The following is a 27,827-nucleotide window of genomic DNA, read 5'->3' on the forward strand; positions in this document are numbered from 1 at the left end:
ATTTCCATTATACCTGAAGGAGCTTCTACACCCCCATTACTCAGCCCAGACACTGAGGTGCTTCTGCTGGTTCCCTCACTGTGAGAAGTGAAGTTACAGGGAACCAGGCAGAGTGGCACCCTCCCTGTGGAACACCCTCCCATCAGATGGCAAGAAGATAAAGAACTCCACAACTTTTAGAAGACATCTGAAGGCACGCTGTATCGGGAGGTTTTTAATGCTTGATGTTTTTATTATGTTTTTAGATATGCTGTAAGCTGCCTAGAGTGGCTGGGTATAAATATTATTGCTGTTGCTGTTGTTGTTATGTGTGATAGTATGTGATTGTTTTGCATGTTTTCAGATATATATATATATATATATATATATATATATATATATATATATGTTGTTGTTGTTGTTGTTGTTTAGTCGTTTAGTCGTGTCCGACTCTTCGTGACCCCATGGACCAGAGCACGCCAGGCACTCCTGTCTTGCACTGCCTCCCGCAGTTTGGTCAAACTCATGTTCGTAGCTTCGAGAACACTGTCCAACCATCTTGTCCTCTGTCGTCCCCTTCTCCTAGTGCCCTCAATCTTTCCCAACATCAGGGTCTTTTCCAAGGATTCTTCTCTTCTCATGAGGTGGCCAAAGTATTGGAGCCTCAGCTTCACGATCTGTCCTTCCAGGGAGCACTCAGGGCTGATTTCCTTAAGAATGGATAGGTTTGATCTTCTTGCAGTCCATGGGACTCTCAAGAGTCTCCTCCAGCACCATAATTCAAAAGCATCAATTCTTCGGCGATCAGCCTTCTTTATGGTCCAACTCTCACTTCCATACATCACTACTGGGAAAACCATAGCTTTAACTATACGGACCTTTATCGGCAAGGTGATGTCTCTGCTTTTTAAGATGCTGTCTAGGTTTGTCATTGCTTTTCTCCCAAGAAGCAGGCGTCTTTTAATTTCGTGACTGCTGTCACCATCTGCAGTGATCAAGGAGCCCAAGAAAGTAAAATCTCTCACTGCCTCCATTTCTTCCCCTTCTATTTGCCAGGAGGTGATGGGACCAGTGGCCATGATCTTGGTTTTTTTGATGTTGAGCTTCAGACCATATTTTGCGCTCTCCTCTTTCACCCTCATTAAAAGGTTCTTTAATTCCTCCTCGCTTTCTGCCATCAAGGTTGTGTCATCTGCATATCTGAGGTTGTTGATATTTCTTCCGGCAATCTTAATTCCGGCTTGGGATTCATCTAGTCCAGCCTTTCGCATGATGAATTCTGCATATAAGTTAAATAAGCAGGGAGACAATATACAACCTTGTCGTACTCCTTTCCCAATTTTGAACCACTCAGTTGTTCCATATCCAGTTCTAACTGTAGCTTCTTGTCCCACATAGAGATTTCTCAGGAGACAGATGAGGTGATCAGGCACTCCCATTTCTTTAAGAACTTGCCATAGTTTGCTGTGGTCGACACAGTCAAAGGCTTTTGCATAGTCAATGAAGCAGAAGTAGACGTTTTTCTGGAACTCTCTAGCTTTCTCCATAATCCAGCGCATGTTTGCTATTTGGTCTCTCGTTCCTCTGCCCTTTCGAAATCCAGCTTGCACTTCTGGGAGTTCTCGGTCCACATACTGCCTAAGCCTGCCTTGTAGAATTTTAAGCATAACCTTGCTAGCGTGTGAAATGAGCGCAATTGTGCGGTAGTTGCAGCATTCTTTGGCACTGCCCTTCTTTGGAATTGGGATGTAGACTGATCTTCTCCAATCCTCTGGCCATTGCTGAGTTTTCCAAACTTGCTGGCATATTGGGTGTAGCACCTTAACAGCATCATCTTTTAAAATTTTAAACAGTTCAGCTGGAATATCATCACTTCCACTGGCCTTGTTATTAGCAATGCTTTCTAAGGCCCATTTGACTTCACTCTCCAAGATGTCTGGCTCAAGGTCAGCAACCACACTACCTGAGGTGTACGAGACCTTTTATATATATATATATAAAACCAATTGTATTGTTGTGTTACTTTTGTGTTTGCCACCCTGGGCTCCTTTACGACAAAGGGTGGGATATTAATTTTAGGATGAAATAAATAATTAAATAACTCACACTGCCAATTGCTTGTGTTTAGCACTAGAATGCAGGGTTAATTTACTGACTGACTTTTCCAGCAAAGCAAGGTTTAATCTACTTCTGATCATAGCTGCCAAGTTATCCCTTTTTTAAAGGGATTTTGCCTCATGCTGAATAGGCTTCCTCGCGAGAAAAAGGAAAACTTGGCAGCTATGCTTCTGATAAACCCAGTGTTTTACAGAACACACTCCATTAACTCTCCCAGTATCTAGGAATCTGTCAGGTACATGACTTAACAGTAGCCATCAACTCAGCTTTCACCTGGAAAGGATGTGCGTTGCGGCTTGCTAAATTCTCACAAACACATAAGTAGCTTGAACCTGCTTGGGCAAGAGCTTCAGAGATCATGGCTTGAAGCAGTCGTATCCAGACCCCAGAATGGTCTTGTCTGAAGTTGCATGCACATAACATTAGTCTGGTCCAAAGCAATCACAAGTTGTATTTTCCTGTGCAGAAAATGTATTTGGTTGTATCCAGTGATGGTTTTGCACTAGCGGAAGGCGCTTCTACTTGTGGAGGAATAAGCACCTAATTTTCACCAATCCCCTGTTTTCAGCACACCTCCATGCCATATCCAATGCTGTTCTGCAGGCTCTCCTATCCATCAGGAACAGCTTTTCACAGAGTATACAGGGCTGCAGTGGGACCTTTCAGTGAAGGGTGGGTAAAATATTAATATAAACAATAAAATAATAAGGGGAATTGGCAAAAATCGTGGTGTTTTGCCTTGTTTAAGTCCATCCAATTTCTCCTAATGTAATGTATAACAACTCACTGAATGTATAACCCATAGCTGTTGCTAATCTAAGACCAGAGCCCTAATAAGTATGGGAAGCTTATACAGGCTGCAGACTGGACTTATTTTTCAAAGCGTGATTTAAGTTCTGTGTCTTCTTTAAAATGACCCCAAAGAGTATCACTAAAAACCCTGTGATAGGCTTGCCTGACGTACATTCTTACTGATTTATCAAGTTCAGCCAGACGCTGTCTATCTTAAAACCACTAATCTGGCAAAAGTCAGAGTCACTTCTGGGAGACACAAAATGGCTGATCATAAATTTACACTGTCACCAAGAATGCTGACTTGTACCAGCTCTGGAGAAACACATTTCATTCATGATGTGTCCATTGCTTCAAAAATGCAGAGCAAAACAGGAATGTACAGGCTTTGCTTTAGAAAATCTGTTCCTCCATATTCATGCTTCAAATTATTCATAATTATTATTGCCATTATCATTATTATCATTGCCACTAATACTACTTAGCAGCAGTCTGGTCTTGCTGTTTTATTACACAGTTGGATAGGATGGCATGTAACCATAAGTAAAATTGCATACAGGGTTTGCATTTGTTGTAGTTGCCTTATGGGATGGAATGTGAATAATGTGAAATATATTGTCTGGAATTATAAAGGACACATTGCTACCATGGTAATATTTTTGAAATTAAACATGCACAGTAGGTGTTTATTACCTCCGTATTTCAGTGAATATACACTGTTCCTTCCTGCACAGATACAACTCTTAACAATGTTATAGTATATGGCTGCAGTGTGCTTTTTGCGTATCCAGCACATCTAGCCCAACAGAAGCAGTTTGCAAGTTACTAATGCTCAGGAACAGAGTAAAATCCACAGAAGCAACAGCAATGTTTTCACACAAAAAAGGGAATCTGACACCAGGTACAAAACTGCCAAAAATCAACAGAGAAGGATTTCTCCTCAGCCACACATTTGGGATGCCACAAATACACCTGGTATCTGAAGAAGTGTGCATGCACACGAAAGCTCATACCAAAATATAAACTTAGTTGGTCTTTAAGGTGCTACTGAAGGAATTTTTTTATTTTACACCTGCCTTATTTCCTGATATTGCCGATAAGAGCCCAGTTACACATTATGTGCAAAGACAGGGGTCAGCAAACTTTTTCAGCAGGGGGCCAGTCCACTGTCCCTTAGAACTTGGGGGGGGGGAGACTATATGGGGGGGTGAACGAATTCCTATGCTCCACAAATAACCCAGAGATGCATTTTAAATAAAAGTACACATGTGAAAACATGCTGATTCCCAGACCGCCCCGGGATGGATTTAGAAGGCGATTGGGCCAGATCCGGCCCCCGGGGCCTTAGTTTCCTAACCCATGTGCAAAGATATGTAACTCATCCTGACAGCCTTTAAAAACAAACAAAAAACAACTTTTTAAAAAAGCAATGTTAAGAGAAGGGAATGTGAAACAGAAAAGCAACTTGGGGCAGACAGTTCTCAACCCTTCCCCTACCTCTCAGTAGCCAGAGATTTGGGGCAGTGTGACTGGTTCCACTGCATTGGGTGCTGAGCCTAGGGGCATCACAACTATGACATAGCGCATTGAGCAGAACAGAAGGCATGAAGCAAGGGGGCATCACATTTTGACTTTGTGCAGGGCACTTTTTAAATTTAAAAGAAGTCTCCCTCTGCAGTAGCCCTATGCAGGTGTTAACATTTGGGCAAAGTAAACATGTGGTGGGGTGGCAAGGATGAACATGCTAGCTCTTCCATCCTTCCACTGCCATTTCTGTCACACTACATCTCTAAAGTGGGCGCCCCTGGAGGCTCCCCATGGATTTTAGAACCCTGACTAGCACCTGTCTAAGGTAAAGGTAAAGGAACCCCTGACCATTAGGTCCAGTTGTGACCGAATCTGGGGTTGTGGTGCTCATCTCGCATTATTGGCCGAGGGAGCCGTCGTACAGCTTCCAGGTCATGTGGCCAGCATGACTAAGCCACTTCTGGTGAACCAGAGCAGCACACGGAAACGCCATTTACCTTCCCGCTTGGAGCAGTACCTATTTATCTACTTGCACCTTGACGTGCTTTTGAACTGCTAGGTTGGCAGGAGCTGGGACCGAGCAACAGGAGCTCACCTCATCACAGGGATTCAAACCACTGACCTTCTGATCAGCAAGGCCTAGGCTCTCTGGTTTAACCCACAGCGCCACCTGCGTCCCTTAGCACCTGTCTACATTGCTCTAATTGTAAAGCCTGCATAGGGCTACTATGTGAGCAAAACCGACCCTTTCCCAGGCTGTTTTCCCCAGGCAAGTTTCCAAACATAAGTTCTGAAGATACTGACTGTCTAATGTTTCATTCCTTTGTATGGAAGGAAGTAATGTATAAAGTCTAGAAAGCACTTGAAACAAGTTTGTGTGTGTACTCTCTCTCTCTCTCTTCTCTCTCTCTTCTCTCTCTCTCTCTCTCTCTCTCTCTCTCTCTCTCTCTCTCTCTCTCTCTCTCTCTGTAGTAAAGACAGTATAAGAGGAATGTATGATTATAGCAAATGGAGAACTGTGTTGGTTGCAAGTAGTGGGTGGGTGTGTCAATTTAGATGAGATACTAAAGTTTGGGGAAAGGGCAAAGCTTTCTCCTCTCCATACAAGTTAACGTGCTCCATTTCTCCAATGGAGCAATGATTCAAAGCATACCACTAACAGCAGGCCACTACCACAAAACCTTCCACACCCAGTTACAACCCTGTTACTAGACAGAGTTAAGGCTTTCTATAAATGCAGAAAAATAAGAAGCAGAATTAACAGAAGTAGATTTTTTTCAATGTTATAAAGTATTAGAACTGTAAAGAAAATCTGTGGAATTTGCCTGGCATACCATCTGTAGAGAAACGATAAAAACAGAAATAACAATTCCATACCATTTGGTCCTTGAGCCTGCCAGAAAACATTTCCTGAAAATACAGTTTGATCTGTCAAGCTAGATCTGTTTCACTTAAGGTGGACTCACAATACGATGAGGTGAGTTTTGTTTGTTTGATTGATGCATTGCAACATCATTAATTTCTATTGTAAAATTACTGCATTGCAGCTCAATTATTAGGACTGAGAAGTGAGTGCTGCCCAAAAGCACACTTTCCTCCCCCCAGCAAGTTAAGGAAATGCATACACCGTATTTTTCTGTGTATAAGACGCTTCCATATATAAGACCCCCCCTACTTTTGTGGACCCCAAATTTAGAAAATGGGCATATGCACTATCCGTGTATAAGACGCCACCAGATTTTTAACCTTAGTTTAAAGTTTTAAAAAAAACCTCGGCCTTATACACGGAAAAGTACAGTACTTTAGCACATACACTCCCTCCAAAATTCTGAGAAATTATCCCGAAATTCATGGCCAATGAAAGAAGCCATCATTATGGTGTGTGCATGGTCATTTCTGCACTGTCCATATATACATTATATGTACAATATATGTATATACAAACAGGGCATACGTAAGCACTCTGGGTGCCTTTCCCCCCATATGTAGATCACACAAGTTATGACCTTAGCTCTGTGAACCTACACTTTCATTAGCAGACGAAGACCCTATTAACACTATACATTTAAAGCAATGTCATACCAAGTTAAAAAGGTGTAGCTTCCCCCCAAAGACTCCTGGAAATTAGCTCTTTTTTTAGGTGCCTAGAGTTGTCAGGAGACCCCTATTCCCCTCACAGACCTACAGTTCCCATAATGATGTCCTCGGTCACTTAACAACTTTCAGCACCCATAACAAACTTTAGTTCCCAGGATTCTTTGAGGAAAGACATGACTGGGGTCCAGGTTTCCTTTGTGGCAGGTCTTGAGGAGAACTATGCTGCTCCAAAGCTCTGATTAACAAGTATCACAGTGCAGAGGAACAAGCTCCCCCCACCCCACCCCAAATACTTTATATAAACCTCTAGATTGCTCTAAACTACCTCCGCTGTCCCAGGAAGCCCTTTCATCTGAGCTTCTGGTAGAAACCAGCTTTCGTCAGTAATACAAAATCGGTCTTGCAAGCCTTGAGCAATGAAGTGGATAGATTGTTTCATTTTCATTTATTTTTGGGAGAAAAGCAACAACCCAATGAATGCATAAGCATAGAAGCCTATTATTTTTGTATGTAGTATAGACAGCTCAGCCAAAAAGAAAAAGAAAGCACAACCCTTTCCCAGCTATATTTGCAAATAAAATGAGACTGTCTTACCAAAGTTTGTAAGCTTGTAACATTCCATTCTTCTGGGTTTTAGGGGGGGGACATTCCCCAAAAGCAGTTGGAAACGAAGGCAATGGTCAAGAGTCATGCAGGGACTACCCCAGTTCATACTTAAGTACGCATGATTATTTATCTTTACAGTTTGTCTGTTTCCCCAAGTTCCAAAATTAGATCTAATGCTCCATTAGCTGTTGTTTCTATAGCCTGAACTTTTACCAAATAAAATGCCTTTGGCCTTTCTGCAAGGAGCAAGGCATGGACACTGCCTGGACACTGAGGTCCAGTGCCGAGGGCCTTCTGGCGGTTCCCTCCCTGTGAGAAGCCAAATTACAGGGAACCAGGCAGGGGGCCTTCTTGGTAGTGGCAGCCGCCCTGTGGAACGCCCTTCCACCAGATGCCAAAGAGAAAAACAACTACCAGATTTTTAGAAGACATCTGAAGGCAGCCCTGTTTAGGGAAGCTTTTAATGTTTAATAGATTATTGTATTTTAATATTCTGTTGGAAGCCGCCCAGAGTGGCTGGGGAAACACAGCCAGGTGGGCGGGGTATAAATAATAAATAATAAAGTTACTGTTTAACTTGTGCACAGATCTAGTGATTTCTAAAAGGTAGAAGGATGCATCCTGTTATTCTATGGATCTATGGTTTTAATAAGACATGTTCATTGCCATTTCTGAAAATCAGAGTCGTAAAATATGTGCCACCAGGGGTGGTGTGGACCCCTTCATCTTTGCTTCTGCTTGGGGGCTATTTGTGATTTATATGACCAAACAATCTAAAAGTTGTCACATTCCCACTAAATGAGTTTATTTGGCAACATGAATATTTGGTATTTACATATGAACCTTTCATTCCACTACAGAATATATTTTATGCCAATAAAATTGTAATTTTACTAATCCCTTATTTCTGTTTTTAAGTACAGATAAGGTGATCCTATAGAATCAGCAGCTGGCTGCAATCGACCCTTGGGAATTTTATTCTCTATTGGGGCCACTAAGGAAAGGGCTGCTGGGTCTGCAATGTTTTTATTGTAACATTCTGTATGTGATCTTTTATATGTCTATATTTTCATTCTATTAAAGCTTAATTGTATTAAAGTTTAAAAAGCCAATCTGTAAACATATTATTTCAGTTTGACTTGCAAAAATCAAACTTTAAGTAATCAATAAACTATTAAAGAACAACAACAACAACTTGTGCACAGATGCCCTCCATCATGGCTGCTGCAGATAAGGGTTGATCTCCCATTTTATAAAATGCATCAAAAATAGAGTGAAATAATTTACTTATCATAATTTCCCAGTGGTGCGAAAGCAGAGTTAACTGGGCTAGAAGCAGCTACAGGTGGAAGGCTGATAGAGAAAGCCATGCTTGATCTCTGCTTGAATCCGAGGCTGTAGCTATGGGAGAAGCAAGACCTTCTTGGGGCGTTAAATGCTGTGATTCCCTCCAATGTAGTCTCAGGTTGTACATATACCATAAACGGAGATACCACAGTCTCTACTGTCCCTCATTCCAAGGAAACCGAGTCCTGTGTAAGCGCCTAAAAGCCCTGGAATCTCACACCACTCAAAGATTGGAGTGGCATGCGGCAGTATGTATTTTTATAATGTAAATTATCCTGTGATCCTCAGATCCTGCCCCCTCCTCAAGTGTGCATATTTATGGCAGCCATTCTACTGGGCTACAGAACATGCAAGGGGAAGCAGGGCTATTCGATCTGCACTACTGAGAGACCACTGACCATTGTTCTCCCTCAGCTTTTATTGTCTCTTCCCCTGTGCTCTGGATGTTCCTGGTCATCTGTGCTGCCAGCAACTCACAAATGCGCCTTACGTATTTGTATGGTTTTTCATATTTGAATGCTACTGTTACCAGTTGTGTAAAAAGTGGAGAAGCTAACACTCTCATGAGCAGGCTCCCTTCCTATCTAGATCTCTTCCCTCCCCCTCCAAATAACCTCTTAATTGCTTTTCCTTAAAATCAGCAGAATCTGATTCCACATATAGGCAATACTTCAGGAGGCTTTCTTCTTGCATTACCAGTCAATAAGCTATTTGTCTGGGAGAGGAAAAGGGGTGGCTAAATCTAGCTCACATTTCCCATCTCAAAGAACTGATCCAAATGGGAACTGGGTTTTTTGACTGAACCTAAACATGGCCACATCTTAGGGACCCAGGTGGCGCTGTGGGTTAAACCACAGAGTCTAGGGCTTGCTGATCAGAAGGTCGGTGGTTCAAATCCCTGCAACGGGGTGAGCTCCTGTTGCTCGGTCCCAGCTCCTGCTCACCTAGCAGTTCGAAAGCACATCAAAGTGCGAGTAGATAAATAGGGACCGCTCCGGCGGGAAGGTAAACAGCGTTTCCGTGTGCTGCTCTGGTTCGCCAGAAGCAGCTTTGTCATGCTGGCCACATGACCCGGAAGCTGTCTGCGGACAAACGCTGGCTGCCTCGTCCTATAGAGCGAGATGAGCGCCGCAACCCCAGAGTCAGACATAACTGGACCTGATGGTCAGGGGGCCCTTTACCTTTACCTTTAAACATGGCCACATAGCCCTATCAGCTTGGGGTGGAGACCATGTATGTGGCTCCTTTTTGTTACATGCAATTTTCTTTTCCAGATTTGTTGAGCACCATAACTTATTTGCAGTGTCTAGGGACGAGGAAGGAATTAAATTAAATTCATGTTTAAAGGCAAACTTACCTAATTCTAACCTTTTGATACAATGTAGGTTTCATAAGATCCTGATTTGTAGCTTCACATGGTCATACCACAACTGAATGTTGTATTTATGACAGTAAAACAAAATCAAAAGAATTAGGATCCAATTGTAGTGTAAAAATGTATATCCAGTGCTTTTTTTCTGGGGGGATGCAGGGGTATGCATGCCCCTAAACATTTTGTGAATCCAAGTTTGGCCTCATTGAGGGCCAAGCACTATGTATATCTGTATGTTTATATATATATGCATATGTGTGTGTCTCTCTGTGTGTGTGTCTGTGTATTTGTATATTCTTCAGAAGGATTATTGGTTCCTGAGCTGAAAACAAAATGGCTTTCCCAAATCATACATAGTACTCAAATTGCTGAAGCCATGACAAATCCTCAGACTTCTGTTGATTTTTAAATTGCCATGTGGAAGGTTTTCAGTTGGCCTGCCTTCTTCTCTCCCCATCTCCTTTTGCCATCTGGATATTCTTAAGGTCAGTGACAATGAATGGAATAATTCTTAATTTCAAAGGCATGTCAGGGAATTAATATATGCCACAAACACAACACAGCCTTTTCCCTTTCTTTCATAGTAACAGCAAGTTTAACTGAGCCATCTTGCTGACTTTTTATTTTTCTGTATCTTAGGCCAGCTTTGGATTTGCCCAACCTTCTGAAACTGTATTTAATAATAATAATTTTATTATCTGTACCCTGCTCATCTGGGCAGCTTCCAGCATATACAGAAACATAGATGTCTTCTTTTATGGTTAGTGATCTCCTTGACATCTGATGTGATTGGCAAGTGTCTTGGTGCTTGGCTGTATAATCACAAGCACCCCCATAGATTCTGGATAACCCTGAAGTCCCCCAGATCCCCGGCTGGGGACTGGGAAGGGTAAACGCCCAGTGCCTGAGCCAAGGTCTCCCTACACCTGAATCTTAATAAAGCTGTGGCCAATTTTAATCCCATAATAAGTTGTCTTGAGTCATTATTCAGCTCGGGGGTTGCCTGGGGTTTGGGGGACTCCGCCTGTCCACGCAAAATACATTTAATTTTCAAATATGTGAAATTCCATGCAGATTTTTTTAAAAATGACACAGAACAAACTTATAAATGAACACATGTGGAATGGACAGGGACTGGAAACAGACTGATCCATCCACAGCTACGGTACTAAGGTCTTTTAGCTGGTGAATGTGCTGCCATCATGGCTTAGGTGAGACAATCATTTCTAATTACATCAGGCAATTAGCTGGCAGGGTTTTCATCTTCGGAGGCTGAATTCTCACCCCAAGCCACCATCCTGGTAACGTGAACTAATTCAGTTTGGTTCTATTCATTTTACTGGAACTAAACTGACAAGGATCACAATGTAATTTTAACTGGGCTGTAAATTAGGATGTTACTCTTTAAGTAAATAAATGAATGGAGTGCTCCCTCCCTATTTACCTTCAGCTGATACTGCTCATCCTCCTAGGAGGCATGTGCAGCAGGGAAGAGATGAATACAGTGGTACCTCGCAAGACGAAATTAATTTATCCCACGTTTATTCGTGTTGCGATAATTTCATCTTGCGAAGTGCGGTTTCCCATAGGAATGCATTGAATGCATTGAAATTTAATTAATGTGTTCCTATGGGGGGGGGGGGAGAATGCATTCATTTTGTATGGCCCCCGTGTACAATAGATCTATTGAAGCCAAAGCTTCAGATTGTACACACTTTTCCATGAAGGTTCATGACTGACAATGGAAGAACAGGGGCACCCTGGAAAATTCAGAGCTTTCAGATAGGTGACAACTAAAAGAGACTCCTTTTCTTCTGAAATCTTCAAAGCAACAGCCTGGGTTGCAACCACCTGCAGGCTCCTGTGATAGGGCAGAACTAGGCACATCTCTCATCTGCCTCTAGAAGGAGAAGCACAACCCCTAACTTATTTATTAAAAAGCAAACATAGAATACTTGCTATTCTGCCATGGCTGCCATCTAAAAGTACACACATTTTTCATGCCTTGTCTTTAAATCCACCTATCCTAATTGGAGAACAAAGAGCTAATGATTAACAAAAGGCAAATGCAGCTTTATCCAGCCATCTAGTCCTTGTATTCCCAAGGGGAATTAATATTAGTGATTTTTAAATCAAATTGAAAGCCCTAATTGTTACTATTATTTTATTGTACGTTTTGTTGCAGTAGAGTGCTGAATACTTTATGTGCTGCATACATGATAAAGTCCTTGCTTACGGGGATTTGGTCTTGTTACCCATCTGGTTCTTCCTTCATAAGTGTAGAACCTTACATTGGTATTGAAATTCTTTTTCTTTCTTTTAAACTTTGGTCCCAGTTCTCCAATCTGTTCAGGTCATATTGAATTCTGATTCTGTTTTCTGTGACACTATGGTCACATCCTTGATTTTATCTTCTGATTTCTTCTCTGACCTTTCCAAAATATCACAACGTCTTCTTTTACCCATCACAAGCACACACCTTAACAACTGTCCTGAGTGGAAGAGTTAACTAAAAGGCAACAATTGACCCAAGCTTCATGGCTAAGCAGGTATCTGCACTTGGGTCTCCCATGTCTATAGCTAATGGAATTATAGTTATGCAGCTTGCATTATTCTAGAAAAGTATTCCCTGCTCTTGCAAGTCACTTGGGAGGAGGCATAAAGCAGATGAGGAGAAAAACATATGAAAAGCATGGGAAAGGTTTTTACATATCAGTGCTGGTAAATAATTGAAATGTAGAATCAAGAAGTTGAACTGAAACTATGTAGTGCAGAGCGGGATTGTTTGATTCCCAGTGCATCAACTGCACAACTCAAGGTGACACACAAAACCAATGCTAATACATTATTCTGTTTTAGGACACACTTCCAACAATGTGTTTTTCCTCCTTTATGATAAATATGTCTTCCCCGTACAATTTAAATGTATTCCTGTTTAGATGCTCTCTCACTCTTTTTCTGTCCTAAGGATTGATTGATCTTAATAAGTCAAAGGAAAACTCACCCTCTGCAGATGGATCCCAGAAAATAAACAATTAAAAGTCCTTGATCTTCACTGGTTTCTGATTAATCATAACATGTCATCTCTGATTCTCCATTACTTTTTTTTTGTATACTAGAATGTCTGAACTGCTTGAGGAAAAGGGTGTGATCAGTCAAACATCATAGTTATAATATTTTTTACTATCGTTTCTGTAATTTCCTGATAGCCAGTCAAACAAAGCAAATTGCATTATCTTTCTTGATTTGGAATGATGAATCATTTCTACTGAGCATGATACTCAGTTTAATGCAAAAATCTCCATAGAAGCCCAGCACATTGCAGGCACATTCTGTGCATTGCCATTCCACAAATGATTGCCTCTTTGATCACACCACAGCTATGCCAGCCTGTTTAAAGCTCTTGTCAATAGGAATAAACAAGCTCAAAGTGTGTGTCTTAGTGACAGCACAAAGCAGGCTGCAATCAAGCCCATGTGTTTCCAAAGGCAATGCGTAAACAATAAAAGGTTAACGTCTAACCTTTGGTAATACGATAAAGCATTGTTTGGTCAAAGGAAAATGCAAATATATTCACTTTTTGACTTTCCATTATACAAAAAGCTTATTCAGCCTACAATTTACCACCTCACCAAAGTGTAAGACATTCAAAGGCATTCAGGGTATGTTAGAAAATAGCTATTTTTCTTTCAGTCTCTCTCATATCATACAGAAAACTGAAGCTGGACACACTTCATTTTAAAATGGCAGCAAATGCAGCACATTTTCAGAGCAGGAGAGGACTATCTTCCTGAAGGGCATCCTATCAATAGACTGGTTCAGAAATGGTAATATTTGGCAGGAACAAGTTCCATCAGGTTTATCTGGCTGATTGCTCACAAAAGTACAGGTCCCTTAATTCTTTGAGCGCAGTTTTTGTACCTCTTAATATTCAAGGCCTGGCTTGCCAACTAAGCAAGACATGGTTGCTCTTCCAGCAATCCACTTTGCAGGTCTACAAACCAGAGAATCAAAGAGTAAAGCAAGGTGCCTTTAAACACAAGCACCATATGAAAGGTATATTGTAATGATGGTTCCATATTCAGTCCCTGAATCCAAAGGTTTCACGGTGCAGGAAGGAATTGTCCAAGATAGAATTCAAAGAGCATAGGAGCCTAATGCCTAATGCCTAATCAACCTAAAGCCCTCTAGATGTTTTGGATTTCAACTCCCATCAGTCCCAGTCATCACAGCTGCATTGGGGTTAATTGGAGTTGTAATCCCAAATATCTGGAGGGTACCAGGCTGGGGAAAGGTGAATTTTAGAGAAATATGCATTTGGCTTTTTCATGAGTTGTATTTTATTGGGCATTAGCTGCTTTTTCATGTTGAATGTTTGTTTTATTATGATCACTGACTTCTTCTGTTGCTGTTGTTGTCATGCTTTATTTTATTCTGTGAGCAGTCTTGAGAGGGCTCTACCCTTAATGGCAGCTTTAAAATCTTGTTAAATATATAAATAAGATTAACTGTGAATATTCATTTTGAATATTAATGTCTGTCGTTGATATTTTGTGGTCTGAAAGGGAGAAAAGCTACATATAACCTGTCTTGGAAAGTCCTAAGTGCATTTAATGACTTTTGAAGTACCGAACTCAAGCTGTTGGTCTTCCCCTCTGGCTCACAGCTGGAGCGAATACCTTTCCCTTTTTACTACATTAATGAATTCTATTAATTGAGACGCTTTCTCTTCTTTTAATTTTCAGGATCTCGGTAGATTTTAAACCAAAATGACTACATTTCTTTTAGAAATGTTGAGCCTTATTAGGCTTGTCAAACAGCTACACAAACTACATTTGCTAGCGTCTTCCCAGATAAAACTGCAGATTTGATTTTGCCATGATTTTCATTGTCATCTGTGGGCATTTCTGAGAATAAACAAGAGGACAAAGATCTACCAGTATTCTAAGTGCAAACATGTAAGAGTTAGCATGGCATGGGGAGCAGATATAAAGGCTTTACAGGAAAATCGTATACATGTCTGCTCAGAGGTCAGTCCCATTAAGTTCAGTGTGGCTTACTCCTATCTCAACGGGCATAAAATTGCCACCTCAGAGAAGTGGGAGTGATTTGGAGCTGTTGTCTTCACTGCATTCAAGGCAAACATGACTTAAATGCACACAAAACCCACAGCTTGACAAGTTTACAGGAGCAGGTTGTAAGCTGATCACAGTTATAGCACTGATACCACTTTAAAAAGTGCTTGCTTTGCCCAAAGAATTCTGGGGTTTGTAGTTTATTAAAAGTCCTGAGAGAAGATCCCAATTCCCCTCACAGAGCTCCAATTTTCAGAATTCCTTGTGAAGAGGAATTGATTGCTAAACCACTCTGTGAACTATATAATAGCACTTCAGCATATTCAAAATATCTTGCTGTACAGACTGGATGATGTCAAATGTGGACTGTCTCATAGCAATGAAATACAAATATATTGGTGCTCAGAACCTTGATATTCTGGAGATAGAGACGGTTTTCCACAGATATGTTTCAGAAAACATGCCCAATGTGTTTCGACACAGAAAGTCTTCTTCAGTAGCGTATAATTGGAAAGGCCATCTTCTTGTGAATGGGATCAGAGGACAAACTCATGTTCGTGCTGCTGCAATTTTTTGTGGCTTAAGAAGACAACTCTGACATTTCTGTAGTGCAGCAATGCCCACACCCCCATTGACTCTCAGTCCTCACTACTGTGATGAAAACACACTCTATATACCTTATGCATATATGATGTCAGGTGCAGAACAGGTAAAGATTTGGCACCCTCCTTAAAGTGGGTTTTCGCTGCAAAGCCATGTCCCTTTTCAACTGCCACTGTGATTGCTGGCGCTTGCAAAGGCACAGGGCTTTGAAAGCCCTGCCAATCACCTCATCATTAGCACTTGCAAAGTAAAGGAAAAGAACCAGGAAGGAGAAAAGGTTATATGCAAAGTAGCAATACTCTTGTTTCACAGAACCAGCAACCAGGAATTTACAAGAGAAGAGCTGTAGCATAAATATTGTCTGTTCTCAAATAAGAGAAAGATGTGGTGGGAACTGGCTGGGTTTCTTCACTGCCGTAGCTTGAATTCCAAAAGCAGGAAAGGAGCATCTTGCTTTGCAGCCTAAGCTTAACATTTCAGTCAACTGATGTCATATAATGGTCCTGAGGATCCATCTAAATGGCCTGCAGAGAGTCTCTACCACTTCTGAATCAGGCCATCCAGCTGGATTCAATTCCCCACTGGATAGAGAAAGAAAGAAGCCCACCAACTACAGTCCAGCACCATGGGCGTACCCAGGATCAAAACTAGGGGGGGGCAAGGGGAGGGGCCAAGGCACGGAAGGGGAGGGGCTACAAAGTGGGCGGGAACGGCGAACTCGCGCTCCGCCGGACTGTGCCCCTCCCTAGAAGCAGGGCTGGTGGGCGGAGGCGGAGCCCAGCCCAGCGGAGCGCGAGTTCGGCGTTCCCGCCCGCCGCGCCACGCTCCCTGGTTCCCCGCCGCGCTTGGCCTTGCCAGAGGGCGCGACGGGGAGCTGGAGGGAGGGCGCAGCGCGGCGGGCGGGAACGGCGAACTCACGCTCCGCCGGGCTGTGCCCCTCCCTAGAAGCAGGGCTGGTGGGCGGAGGCGGAGCCCAGCCCAGCGGAGCGCGAGTTCGGCGTTCCCGCCCACCGCGCCGCGCTCCCTGGTTCCCCACCGCGCTTGGCCTTGCCTGAGGGCGCGCCGGGGAGCTGGAGGGAGGGTGCGGCGCGGCGTGGGGGGAATGGCGAACTCGCGCTCCGCCGGGCTGTGCTCCGCCTCTGCCCACCAGCCCTGCTTCTAGAGTAGGGCAGCTGCCCTAACTTGCCCCGTGGTGGGTACGCCCTTGTCCAGCACTAAGGTGACACGTCTTAGAAAACAGTGGCATGGAGTAGCCTCTTAGAAAGCTAAAAAGACTGAAGGAGATTGGTCTGGAATAGCATTCTTTGCAGATGCATTTACAAGGTGTAGGTGCCTTGGGTTTAATGGAAAATATGATTGTCTTGGCATGAATGTGAAATGAGTCTTTTTACACATGGTCCAAGCTAGTACCCAAGTTGTTGTTGTTCTTCTTCTTGTTGTTGTTATTATCATCATCATCATTTTGCATTTATATGTTTATTTAAATATTTGTAAACCACACTTTCATATAAAATATCACGATGTAGTATACAGACTAAACATACATAATTTCATAACAAACAGCATGGGTGGATCGTTCCTGAGGCATTAGTTTATTTACTCAACACAGGTTTAAAGTCCAACTATAGGGGCATTGCTACACATACCACCTACTTTTCCAAGGCTTTCTTGCCTTGGGAACTAAAGGAGAAATGGTCAGACATTCTTAAGAAATACATAATATACTCTCCCCCTGATGAAAAGGAACAGGCTTAGATTTTCAGGAAAGGTGAAAGTATTATTAGATTTAATTAGGCTTGGGTATGCATTTTGGCTGATAATAATTTATTCCCACTGAGGAATTATTTTCTGAATTAAAGTTGTTGCTTGCATTAGATGTGATTCTGTATCCTAAAATTAATTGGGGCAGGGGGTTCACCTCCTACATGTGACTGCCATGGGGGTAGTATTATCACTGATTCTGACTCTCTCTCTCTCTCTCTCTCTCTCTCTCTCTCTCTCTCACACACACACACACACACACACACACACTTGGATTTTCCCTGTCCTCCACAAGGTTATTTTCTTGTAGCTCAGAATGCCAAGTCAAATTATGCCCATAGTTTGGAAGCAAGTACAGAGCAGTTTTCAAACAGTGCAGGAGCTATTACAGTCATACCTCAGAAGTCAAACAGAATCCGTTCTGGAAGTCCATTCAACTTATGAAATGTTCGACTTCCAAAGCATGGCTTCTGATTGCCTGTAGGAAGCTCCTGCAGCCAATCGGAAGCTGCGGAAGCTCCATCGGATGTTTGGCTTCCGAAAGAATGTTCAACTCCCAAGGCATTCGGGAGCCAAGGTACGACTGTATTGGTTTTATCCTTATTCTGGGGGGTCCATTAGTGAGAACAAAAAAAAAAATTTAAAATCAAGGGGGAAATACAAATAATCTAATATCTAATTACTACTCTTCCTTAAATTATTTAAATCAGGACTAAAGCTGGGCATTGAGAGATTGGCTATTCATCAGTGCTAACAGTTGGCATAAAATGAAGAAGTTTTTTTTCTTTTCTTTTAAGGAGAGCTTTTGTAATATAAATATAAGTTCTTACATGTGTTATTGGTTCAGAAACCCATAGAATCCTAGAGGAGTTGTGTCTAGTTGTTTGTGTGTCTATTTATATTTCACTACTTTGAAATGCTTTCAGATCTGAACTTGCTTTCAGTGTCATCAACTTTCTATCATTCTCTGTCAACTGAACAGCATCTAAGCTCTTGACCTCAGTAGAAAAAAGAACCAAAAATAGAAACAATAATCTACTTCTCAAAAAGAAGGAAAGGTGGACCTGAAGGCTGCCATTTGTTTCGTACCTGCCAAGATAAAGTTCCTAATTGCACTTTTCAGTGTGACAAAAGGCCACTTAAGAAGAGGCACTGCACTTTAATTCTTCCATGAATACGGATTTTATAGTGGTGCCCTACAATTAAGGGTCCCTCACTGTTTCCATTATTGAACCATTCGTGCAGAAGTGAAAGTGGTATCTTGGATGTTTTAAGCTAACAATCAGAAAGTATTATTATTATTATTATTATTATTATTATTATTATTATTATTATTAAAAGGGGGTTAGCATGCAGTTTTTCCTCTGAGGTTTTACTTCTTCTTGGCTTTGAATAAAAGCAAAACAAACATTTTTTAAAATTAGAAATACTAATGATGGGGCCAGGGCCGTCTTAAGCATGTCGGGCGCCCTGTCGCCATGGTGCAGAGATCGCTCCAGCGCACCCCCCCCCCGCCCCATTTCTCACCGCGGCTGGTGGGTGGGCGCAGCATGCAGCGCGGCTACCGCACAGCTCTGCCGCGCGGCGCACCCTGGCAACCCGGCGCCCTGGCATCCTGCGCCACCCAGCCTTCCCTTAGAGCCAGCGCTGGATGGGGCAAGATTTTAGAGTAGTTTACAGAACTGCACAGCTCCATTTAACAACAATGGAAGTGAAAGTCTCGAGGCCCATATTAGATGTGGTGTTGGGAATTTGTAAGAATTCATAGCTGGTTAGAGAAGCCTGATGCCAATCATTACTGCAGCAGTGGACCAGGGCCAACCTTTGCCCTCCATACTGTTTTACCAATTAAAATCCTCCCTTCTTCTCCTCCCTTCCTGTGTCTCCTCCCATTCATGCAGCTCTTGGTGAAAACCTGTGAGCATTTAATTCACACATTCATTAATCTTGCAAAATCTAGCATGTCCTGTACACATTTTGAGCCATGTGCTTCTTCCTAGATAGTCCTGTTCCAATAACTCTCTCTCTCTCTCTCTCTCTCTCTCTCTCTCTCTCTCTCTCTCTCTCTCTCTCCTCCCCCTGCCCCCAAACTGCTATTTGCCTCATGGGGAAAAACATACAGGTTTGCCATCTGAATGGGTGTTTGCTGTCAGTATTAATTTCATAAAGCAAAAGAACTTGAAACTGAATCAAGACAAGATGGGATTTTATTGATTTGGGATATAGTTTGTATTGAAAGGGATTGCTGCGTCACAAAGGTTGTGAAACACCATCCTATGTGGTCTATGCTTGAGGCTGGACCTTGTGCAGAACATTGTGCTCAGGCTGCTTCTGGGGCAAACTACAGCCACCATATAACACGTTACTTGGACTTGTTGTGGCTGCCAGTCTACTATCAGGCAAAATTTAAAGTGTTGGGAATAACCTGCAATAGCTCAGACCAGGTTACTTGAGAGACCACCTTATCCCTTTTATACCCAGTAGGTGATGCAGTCTGTGGGAATCATTCAATGAGATCAGGAGCTCTCTCTACAATAACTTTGAGCAGGGCTTTTAATATGGTTGCCCCTATTCTGTGCAACAGCTTACAGTAGAGATATGAAAGGCACTCGTTAGCTGCAATTTCTGGAAATAATGGAAGACATTCATGTTCCAACAGGCTTCCCAGCAGGATGAACAGGTCTCTGCCACAAGTGTCACTTTTTGTTATATTTCAATTCATTTGCTATTATCTGCTGGGCTGTTTTAAACTGTTTTTATTATATTGTTTACATAATCTCAATACGTATTTGTGGAAGGAGGAGGAGGAGGATAATTCTGAAGAAGATCCAGCCAGCTTCATATCTATTTACTTTTTTTGTTGGCAGTGAAAAATAGTTTATTCCAGCAGCTTTTTGAAAATCCTTCCATTTGATTAGCTATTGTGCCCCATAATGACTTAGTGCCATATTTTAAAAGCCCTTTGTTCATTTTATTGTTCTTTGATGTTGTAGGAATTTTGTCAGCTTCTTTGAATTACTCAATAGAAATGTAGGATAAAGGTGCATTGAAATCAACAAATCAGTTATTAGAACAAAGCAGAAGAAATTATTGAGCTCCTTTCTTTTCAAATCAGGTTGAGATGATGCAGCAGTGAGGGCATGATCACTACCACAAGTCAAAGGAACATAGGGAACAGAATTATGTTGAGTCAGACCATACACACCTACCTGGAGATGCTAGAGATGGAACCTGTGACCGACCTTCATCATTAAAACCAGGTACCTTACACTGGAGCTATGGTCCTGCAAAGTAGCAAGGATTCTCTGTATTCAACCCTCTCAGGTACTGAATGAAAGAGGGTCACTTGCCTCAGGGTCTTATCCTGTCCTGGTATTTAACATGCATGCATCCTTTCGAGTAGCCAATGCCCCTTTAATGGAATTCAAAGCTTGAAAGCAACTTACACAGAACAAACATCTTTTATCATTCTCACATAGTTTAGACATCATGTTGCATTCCTGCAAACTATTTTCCCCCTTGTCCATTGTAGCCATTTCCCTTATTCCTCAATATTTATCTTAAAGACACTTTGTAGCTGTTAGCATATGAGTAATAAATAGGTCCTGCTGTGGCAGGAAGGTAAACGGTGTTTCCGTGCACTCTGGTTTCCGTCACGGTGTCCCATTGCACCAGAAGCGCTTTAGTCATGTTGGCCACATGACCCGGAAAGCTGTCTGTGGACAAATGCCAGCTCCCTCGACCTGAAAGCAAGATGAGCTCGCAACCCCATGGTCACCTTTGACTGGACTTAACCATCCAGTCCTTTACCTTTTTACCTTTAATCAAACATAATACCTGCCATTTAGATTTTTATATAAATCAATAACCCAGTTCGCGTTGATTCCTAATATTTTACTAATTGTACTACATATGCTAGACTAATATTTTTAGCATTTGGGGAAGCCTATGATACGTGATATATTTTTAAGGAATCAGCCAAAATTTCTCAGAAAAAACCTCCTTCCCTAGAGAATTTTTAGTGACCTTTCCCCCCACCCCATTTTGCTATCCATGAATTTCGGGTCCTGCTTTAATATTGTTGAATATTGTCTTAATATTGTTGAAAGAATTAACATTCAATAAATAAATAAAGTGAGAGATAAAGATAGCTGAATGAAGCAATGGGCTTGGCCACACTGCTCCCAGACCTCTTCCCTAAGCTGATTGATCCACCAGGATAGAATCTCCAACTGAACTGGCAGGTTCCTAGCACAACAGAGCTGTGCTGACTTAACACCTTCATCCTCAGCTCAGCTGGAGATGCACCTGCATATATCTCTATCAGCCCGGACCAATCTAGTTGAACTTAAGGTACTGTAAGCCCTGAAACAGGACCATTCTGAGGGCATAGTGGGCTTAGCATCCTGTTCAGTTTGGGCACATGACCCAGCAAAATTTCAGCCAGCAAAAAAGTGGTGTAATTCAATAGTACTACTTCAAATGCATGTCTCCCACCCCCCCTGCCATCCTTAGGCCTAGCTCGGCTAGCAGTAGCTCCACTGCTGGGGTAACTTTATGCTGGCTTCATTTACAACAGCTTGTTTCACTAGTTTCATGTGCATAGGATTGCTCCCAAAGTCCTTGGAGCTGTGAGTTTGTGTGTATACACATCTATCATAGAGTAACTCGAGTGTCCCTCTGACCTCACTTCTACCCCACTGATGAGAGCCAAGACTTCAGTTTCTTGTCCCATCCTAGGACTGCAGCCTTAGAGTATTATTTAACATGCTTGCAATGTTTCACATGGAAACCCTCAGTTTATCCGGTCATTGTTATTATGCTTGATAACATCCAGTAATGACAGGCTTTCTCTACTTGTTAAGGAATAAGATGATGTGATAGTAAAGATGAGTTCATGATAGTGTGTGTATCATCACAGTGAATCTGACTAAGCTCTAGCTAATCAGACATTTTGCTTTAAATACCATTACCTTTAAAGCTATGTTGGAATAATAGAATCCCAAGTAGAACCAGCCATTCCATTTCATTCCTTCTCCCTGTCACCTCACCTGTCATCTAGGTGATATTTCTGGCCCTCAAAAGACAAGGCTTCATAAGTGTCCCCACCATGCCCCATAGTCCATTAATCACTAACACCCATAGATGTCAGTGTGTCCTCCACTACCTCTTATGGTACCCATGGCTGGGCTCAGTAAATAATCCCTCAAAATTCCACAGGGCACAAAAGACTGTTGACTCTTCCTCCTTAGTTCCTGGTTGTACTCAGGGACATAGGAAGGGGGGCAGGGGGCGGTCCTACCCAGGTGCCATCATGGAGGGGGTGACAAATCATCAAGGAACAATTACTGCCCTACTAGGGCAGTTCATTAAAAAACTTTTTTTGAAAATGCCTGCTCCAAAGGTCTTATCTTACTACAATAGGGATCATATAGCTATATATGAAATTTCATGCATATCAGTTTATATCTTGACCCTCCTCCAAGAAAATAGCTGTTTACTTGCCCGTTTTCCTATGTCATGAAGGCTGACATTTCAATTCAGTGAAGCAGGGTTACAGATCCTTCAGGTTACAGACTCCGCTAACCCAGAAATAGTATCTCGGGTTAAAAGATCAGTACCTCAGGATGAGAACAGAAATCGTGCTGCAGTGAGAGGCCCCATTAGCTAAAGTGGTACCTCAGGTTAAGAACGGACCTCCAGAACGAATTAAGTTCTTAACCTGAGGTACCACTATATGAAATAACGTAAAACCATTTTTGCAGGCAAAAAAACCATCAATGTGTGGGAAATGTGTGATAAGAAATTTTGTGCACCCGGGTACCACCTGACCTTCCTACACCTCTGATTGTACTGGCTTAGTGTCTCCTACATATAGGCACTTAGGTTCAGTGATCCCATGCTATGGAAAGCTCTTCCAGCAGAGGTTTAGGAAGCATCCTCACTTTTGACTTTCAAGCATCTCTTATTTATGCCGACAGAACTATGGAATTGTTTAAACTGTCCCCTGAGTAGATAGTAATTTTAGCAATTGTTTTGTATGGCTCAAACTATTTTTATGGTGTTCTACACCACCCTGATATTTTGCAATATAAAAATACATTTATTAATCCATATACTTAACATGGCCTTCAATATGTCCACCTTTCTTTGGATGCCAGGACACCCCTGTTCCCTTTCATCTTGAACCAGGGACAAGTATCAAGAGCTTCTCTCTACAGGCATCTTTGGTAGTGTCTGATGTAGGGGCCTTTCTACCCAATGATGTGGTGACTGATGGAAGTTGGAACGCCCTGTGTCCTTGTGGTTCACTTCTGTCTCCTTTTCTACTCTTTTGGATGTGGCAGCCCTCACATTCCTCACAGCAGTGGTATTTACAATGCCATACATGCCCCCATGTGAGCCATTTTGGGTTGTGTCACAGTCTCACAGCAGCCATTTTGCGGCTGGCATCCACATACTGTAGCTTTCTCAAAATTTCAAATGTGTGCATACTAGCCCAAAAAGCTTGGTGACCCCTGGCAGAGTCTGTGGCAGTGGTATACAAAATGATGGTTTCTCCTTATGACAAATAATAATAATAATAATAATAATAATAATAATAATAATAATAAATCAGATGTCCTCATTCACCACAGCATAGTCTCAGCAGATAAAACATGAAATATCTGAAAATGAACAAGTAGTATAGCAGCCTAGGCAGACTCTAATAGTTTAAATCGAGACTTTCTGTTCAACTGGATTGTGGGTTTTCTTGCAAGTCAGTTTAAATCAAAATGCCTTCACCAAATTGAAAAGGGGGTTGGGCTGGCAGAAAATGAAATGTTTCCCCATTTCCCCATAGCCTACTGGATTTTCTGAATCCTTCTTTTCAAAGTCTATGCTCCCTCCACACCACTTTTTCAAATATTTAATCGTTAGCTGCAATATCTACTGCAGCAAGTTAAAATCTATCATGAGACATGGCTAACAAGAAAACACTGTGTTAAATCAAAAGCCCATGACAGGTATTTTTTTTTAATGGACATTTATCAGGAAATATAATACTGTCTTGTTCGGGAAAACAAGATTTGTTAGCATTGCTAAGTAATTGGTTGCTTTCCCCCTTCTCCTCACACTTGCCATGCTGTGTAAAATGCAATGCAACCTTTTGGGGTAATAGCATCTAAAACTTGTAAGGCTTCCAAAGCTTATGGGGTGAAGTTTTACAATATCCAAAGTTGTGGTGTTTGTCTACTTATCCACTTCTGGTGTAGGGTCACTCTGTGATGTCACTAAACGCAAGACACTATATTTTCTTCAATAGCCACACTCCCATTGTAGTTGTGCTGAAGTGAGCTAGGAAATAACTTTAAAACAATCCTTCTTTTACCAATCACAAAGCTGACATTATAACATCGCTTTCACACCATTGCAGTCAAGGTTATGTCAGTACTCCCATAATAAAGCCCTATTTTCAGAAGTTTATAGCTCAACCATAAAAATATGCTTGGCAATGAAATGTGGCACATGGTACTTTGGCTCTGAAGTTATATTTTTGCAAAACACTTAAGTTGTGGTCCAGTAGTTTTCCCCTGTGGGATGCTTAAAAAAAAAAGATCAGATTTTGTCACTAGTAAGTTGATAAGAGTTGGCACCTAAATTTCTTGTTACAGGTAGGTAGCCGTGTTGGTCTGCCATAGTTGAAACAAAATAAAAAAATTCCTTCCAGTAGCACCTTAGAGACCAACTAAATTTGTTATTGGTATGAGCTTTCGTGTGCATGCACACTTCTTCAGATGGTCTTCAGAAGGCACACAAAAGCTCATACCAATAACAAACTTAGTTTGTCTCTAAGGTTCTACTGGAAGGATTTTTTTTTATTTTGTTTCGACCTAAATTTCTTGTCCTTATCTTTTTTTTCCCCCTTCCTCCTAAGCACTGTGGAGAAAATAGTCTTTTTCTTCAGTGAATAGGTTTTCTCCAGACTCCACGATCCATTGATGGAAAGGGTCCTTCTGTACATGGAAGGGTTTTGATCCTGTAAAAGGATCCCACTGGTACTGGTAAGGAAATAAATCCATACAGGATACATATAGGAGGTGGGGCTGCAGATGGGAATGGACAAAAATGTATTTCCCTCCACACACACACATACATACACTACACCAGCAAGCATGTCTCATGAGTGAAACGGAGCTCATTGGATACACTCCTATCCAACCTATGGTATGGAACTAGCCCATTGTATGGAAACATTTTCACCAATATTTGACTGATTACACCCTTCCTTGCTGCAGAGGATAAGAGTGTCTGGCTTTCTTTGAGTGCATAGGAACTGTGTGTTATTTCCCATCTTCGCACAGTTTCATATTCAGAATTTAAAAAACCCTTCACCTCCCATGTCATTCCATCTTACTGAAGTGCAATGCAAAAAAGGTATGTTGTAATAAGCCAGCTACAGGTGTAAGCAACAAGTCCCAGGAGGATTCCTCTAGCAATATAGTACAGCAATAAATAAACCCAAAGATCCATGCACTTTAATTACTGTTATTTGTAAGGGAAAGAAACATAAATTGATATACTGTACGGATTTTTTTTCTATTGGGAGATATTTTAATAGATGTTATATTATTGCCCAATTGTTAAGAATGATCTGTAAGGAGAGGAATAAATTTGTGCCTGCCCCTATCGCAGTCAGTCACTGCATGCTGAACACCTAGACACACGCACTATCTGTTGCAGTCGTTGCCCATTTTGATTTACTATCCCTGTATCTCTCTTCACACTCTATAGTCAATTAGGCAGCCCTACAACAAGTATAGATGGGGAAATGTTCTCTATTCCCAAATCAAATAGATTGCATGCTCTGAGAGGCAAATATCTGCTGTGAGAATTGCTGTACTTGCAGAGCCACCCCATGCAATTTAGAACACTAATGGGGTGTGGCCCCATGTCTTTGATCTCATCCTCATGTGACTAAATGTGTAGGTGAAAGTGAATGCCAAAATAGGGCTTCAGCAACCACAAGAATGGCAGGATGATATTATTCCACTTTTCAGATTACTTATGTGTAAAACAGAGGAACAAAACTGAAGTGGCTATATTAACAGGTTTAAAAGTCAGAGCCAAAGACGATTAGCGATAGGATTTTTTTTTTTATCCTATAAATGAAGCACAGGGAGGGAACGATATAGGTAACAAAATAAATATTAAGAGAGATGGGGAAAGAGAAAGACTAAACCTGAAACAAAAAAAATTGCAGATACCAGTAATGGGTAGAGAAGAATTATAATAATACCTAGCTTTTATAGAGCTCGTTTCATCTTCAAAGTGTTCTGCAAATATTTAATCCTCATAGGACCCTAGTGAGGTAGGTAAGAGTTTAATATTCATTGGGGGTGGTGTGGCAGAAAAAAAAGGAAGTCATAAGATAGTTAAAAGGAAAGCATACTTTGGCAAGATTGAAAAGCTTTTCTTCTCTAAGTCAGCGCTTGTGGTCACTATATATAAATTACACAGCCCAAACACCTGAAATTTATAAACATTTCATACTCCTTTGTGGGTGAGTGAAAAAAGCGTGCACAGGGTAGGTTGAGGAGCAGCAGTTTAGTGACATTGGGTTGCAAACCTCTGACTTGGCAGGTCAGGCAGTTTTGTTAACTATTCATTCAGAAATATCTCTACAAAACAACTCCGTAGATTCCACAACCCAGCAGATCCTATAGACTCCACCTCTGAGATGACAGATTTATCTGTCCCTCTCTGTGCTGGGCCCAGGGGAATCATAATTTGAGAAATCAAATCTATTGTGCAGCACCTTTCTTGGCAATCCTTCCAGAATGAGATTTTTAGGGGCAGCAGGCCACATTGACCCATATTCAGCCCCCTGGGGCCTAAGTGCGAAAGTGGGATGTCGAAAATGTAGAAGTGGGAGTGGTGAGAATGACTCTTTTCATGGCTGTCTTCTGAAAGATTTTCCCATGAGCTCTTCTACACTTTTTAAAACCTTTTTGCAAAAGTGGGCAAAGCAACTCATGTAAATGTTGCCCTTGTAGTAGTCTCGTTTCTACACACATCCCCTTCTATCCTGCCATCCAGGCAACCATGAGGCATTATCAGAGGTCAAGGACACAATTTCCTGACAGGCAAAAACCAGAAGGAAGCATGAAGCTGGTGGCCAGGAGAGAGTTCAGGGGGCCAGAACACCAGGCTCTGCTCCTCCAGACAAATTCTGCAAAGGAACTATAATGGCAACCCAGCCAGATTATTATTACACATGAGGTATAATTCACAGAAGAAAGAAGGCATTTTTTTTTTACCATGGCTCCATTCCGTGCTGTCATTCCACACAGGTGTTCGACAGCAGGTGAAAACTTTCTTGTTCCAACAGGCCTTTGGGAATTGACTGTTTTTACTGGGAATTTTTTTTTAATTGGTGTGTTTAATGTGATTATTGGTATGTTTTGAACAGAGTTTATATATGTATATAGTTTAAATACTATATACATAATATATATATATATATATATATATATATATATATATATATATATATATATATATTATGT

The sequence above is a fragment of the Zootoca vivipara genome, chromosome 8 (assembly GCF_965207765.1).
Source record: "Zootoca vivipara chromosome 8, rZooViv2.hap1.1, whole genome shotgun sequence".
NCBI classification, from domain to species: Eukaryota; Metazoa; Chordata; class Lepidosauria; order Squamata; family Lacertidae; genus Zootoca; species Zootoca vivipara.